This window comes from Artibeus jamaicensis, unplaced genomic scaffold (genome assembly GCF_021234435.1).
Source record: "Artibeus jamaicensis isolate MK-2021 breed Jamaican fruit bat unplaced genomic scaffold, CSHL_Jam_final contig_889, whole genome shotgun sequence".
Lineage (NCBI taxonomy): Eukaryota > Metazoa > Chordata > Mammalia > Chiroptera > Phyllostomidae > Artibeus > Artibeus jamaicensis.
In genome coordinates this window covers 2,179,966-2,183,157 of record NW_026522005.1, presented here as the reverse complement: position 1 = coordinate 2,183,157, position 3,192 = coordinate 2,179,966, and the positions used below count along the sequence as shown (strand labels likewise).

Sequence of the window (3,192 nt, the reverse complement as noted above, 5' to 3'; positions counted from 1 at the left end):
TAGGGTGTTGGGCAGTGCAGGGAAGAGCAGGGCATGGCACAGGTGTTCCCTGTTATCAGTGGGTATGGTTTACTTCAGGTAGGACACCCACACACGAAGTGGCAGCTCACAGTCCAAACAGAGCTGCTCTGTCTCTTGGCGTGGCTGTTTACTGGCACTGTTGGAGCACTTGCTTCTTTTCTACCATTTCCATTCTCCCAAATTATTTAAGCTCTTGCCTGTTTTTTGCAGCTCAAGTCACTGGATCAGGAGGTGTGTCTGGGTATTTAGGCAACTTTCAATCAGAAATAGTTACCAGCAGTTCTGTTTAAGCATCATCTGAGTCCTTAAATATTGGGTCCAATTATGGTGTGATATCATTTGTAAACAGATAAATGCCCAATAAAATTTTGTTGGGCGTTGGCAGCAGGTCAGATTATGCTGTCGATTGTGATCATTCTTGGCAGGGAGAGGGTATATGTACTATGGGCTATACTATTGCTTTCAAAGATGGGATTGCAAGCTACATGGAAGGCAATTAATTTCTTCAGCCTTTCCCACAGGCAGGATAAAAGAGATGCTTTTCTATTTCTCCACTTTGGATGCATTCAGAGCTACATCATAATGTTGCACAAGGTCCCCTCCAAGAGTGGATGAAGCCTATTAGAGGCGAGACAGACAAAACTCCACCTACATTTAGTCAAAGGCTAGCAAAGGTCACCGCCTACACATAGGAGCTGATGTCTTCCCTGGTCACAGACAATAGTATAGTTGCCAGATCTTCCACATAGCTGTGGCAGTGGACTCAATGAGCCTTAGATTTGGGCACAAACATTCTATTGTCTTTTGAAGGGCGAGGCCAGCAGTGACACCAGCCAGGGTTAGTACCATCAGCAGAGAACATGGGCAGGGACCAGGAGACAGGAGCCAAAACGGTGTGCTGGAGGGCTCCAAGCTCATTTCCACTGGCTCAGTCTAGTTTAAAGGAACAAAATGTGGACATTCCTTTCACTGACTTCTAAACAAATGATAAACATTTCTTTTTTGAATACTTTCTTATAATTTTTTATATTCAATTTTTTAGTTCACCTAGAATTTATTCTGGTATGTTATGTGAGGCAAAACTCTAAATGGATACTTTTATATGGGGAACTGTCGCATGCTGGAGTAACCTACCTTAGTTATTCATTTGGTCATTGTTACTAGTTCAAGGTCCACGGTTAAGAGCCCAAGATGATGAAGGTCATAAGGAATATGCTTCTTGTTCTGCAGTAGCTTATTGTCCATCTAAGGAGATGATATGTACACAGATAACCATATGTACAAAGCTGCATGTGAAAAATGCCACATGAATGATACTAAGAAGAGAAAATGCAAAATTTCCCTGTGTTTTGTTTTTTGTTTTTAGCAAGAGAGAATTAGTGGAATAGAAATAGATTCATTCTGACTGGGATAAGATTTTTCCCAGGAGTGTCTTTTAAGATGGGCCTTTTTAATCTTGACTTGTAGGTTGTAATGAATAGAAAACCATTTGAATCATCTCAATGAAAAGAGCAGGTTATCCATTCATTTCACTTCTAAGAATCTATTCTGAAAGTAAACTGGCAAAAAGTCTTATGCCTATGCATAAGGCTATTTATTATTTATTATGCCACTATTGTAATAGCAAAAGACTGAGAACAGCTGAAATATTATCAATATGGGACTAGTTGAGAAGACCATGCTACATCCACACAGTGGAGGACTGTACCTCTATAAAAAGGAAAGAGGAGTCCTGGCTGGTGTGGCTCAGTGGATTAGTCACCGGACTGTGAACCAAAGGGTCACTGATTCGATTCCCAGTCAGGGCACATGCTTACCATCTATGTCCCCAGTAGGGGGTATGCAAGAGGCAAACACACATTGATGTTTCTCTCCCTCCCTTCCTCCCTTCCTCTCTCTAAAAATGATTAAATAAAATCCCTTGAAAAAGGGAAGAGGAATATCTCCATATGTCTCCAGGATAACTGGGTCAGTGTGAGAAGCAGGGGAGTATATAAAATATATACATATGTGCTTGTATTGGCAAAAAGAAACAATGGAAGAATAAACTAAATATCAATAAAAATGGTAACCAAATGGGGAAGGAAGAGACAGAATGAAGGACACAGGAATAAAATTTTTCTTGGGTTTATCTTGTGACATTGTTTTGACTTTGAAATCCTGTATATATTTACATGATTAAAAAACAAAAATAAGCCCCTTTGAAAAGCACTCATTGGGCCTTTTGCTAATGACCCACTGAGCCGTCAAGAAAGGGCAAAGTAAAAACACCGCTTTTGGGTGAAGTGGCAGCATGTCGTGTTGTTTCACTTCAATCGGTGGTGTGACAAGGGGTTCAAAAAAATAAATAAAAAGGGGGGAGTCATTAAAAGGTAGTATTATAACATGTGATAATAAGTAATAGAGTGTGGCCAGGCCACCTGAGGACTAGAACTACAAAGTGAGAAACCAAGGCAATGTCCTCTACTCCCTTTAGTCATTCATTCATTTATTTTTTTCAACATATTTATGGAGCACTTACTATGTGCAGGAACCGATCTAGGCATTGGGCATACAGCAAAGAACCAAACAGGGAAAGAAGACCTGACGTCACCGAGCTTACATTTTAGTGATGGCTGACAGACAAGGTAAACACATAAGTCCAATGTGTAGTATTCCATATGATGATAGTGCATGGAGAAAAGTAGGGAAGATAAGGAGAGTGGGTGTGGGTGGGATTGCAATTTTACATAGAGTGGTCAGGGAAGGACTTGCAGAGAAGATGACGTCTGAGCAAAGGTCTGAAGGAGGTGAGAGAGCAAAATATGCAGGTAATTAGGGGAGAGCACGCCAAGCAGAATAGGCGGTGCAAAGGCCCTGAGGCTGTGATGTGCCTGGCTCCAAGGAAAAACCAGTCTGTGTGGCTAAACTGGGATGAATGAGGAGAGTTGAGGGAGATAAAGTCAGAGGGAAGGAGGAAAGGTTCTATAGGGTCTAGTAGACAGACTTTTACTGAAAAGAAAAGGGAGGATTATGAGCCAAAGAGTAACATGTCCTGATTTACATTTTAACAAGATCCTTCTCTGCTTCTTTTATGTTTGCCTGTTGCTCCATTCCTCTCACTCTCTTCCAAAAGTTCTGCTTACTTGTGCCTTCTGTGTTCTGGTCATCACAGCAGCTTATATGTGGCTT

The 3,192-nt window shown here is 41.2% G+C and overlaps 1 non-coding gene across 1 annotated transcript; it reads left to right on the top strand.

Moving 5' to 3' along the window:
• Positions 1–2,217: 2,217 nt before the first annotated feature.
• Positions 2,218–2,353, top strand: LOC119063589 (small nucleolar RNA SNORA21). Its single transcript, XR_005085211.2, has one exon. It is a non-coding gene; the product is annotated as a small nucleolar RNA SNORA21 (small nucleolar RNA).
• Positions 2,354–3,192: the final 839 nt, after the last annotated feature.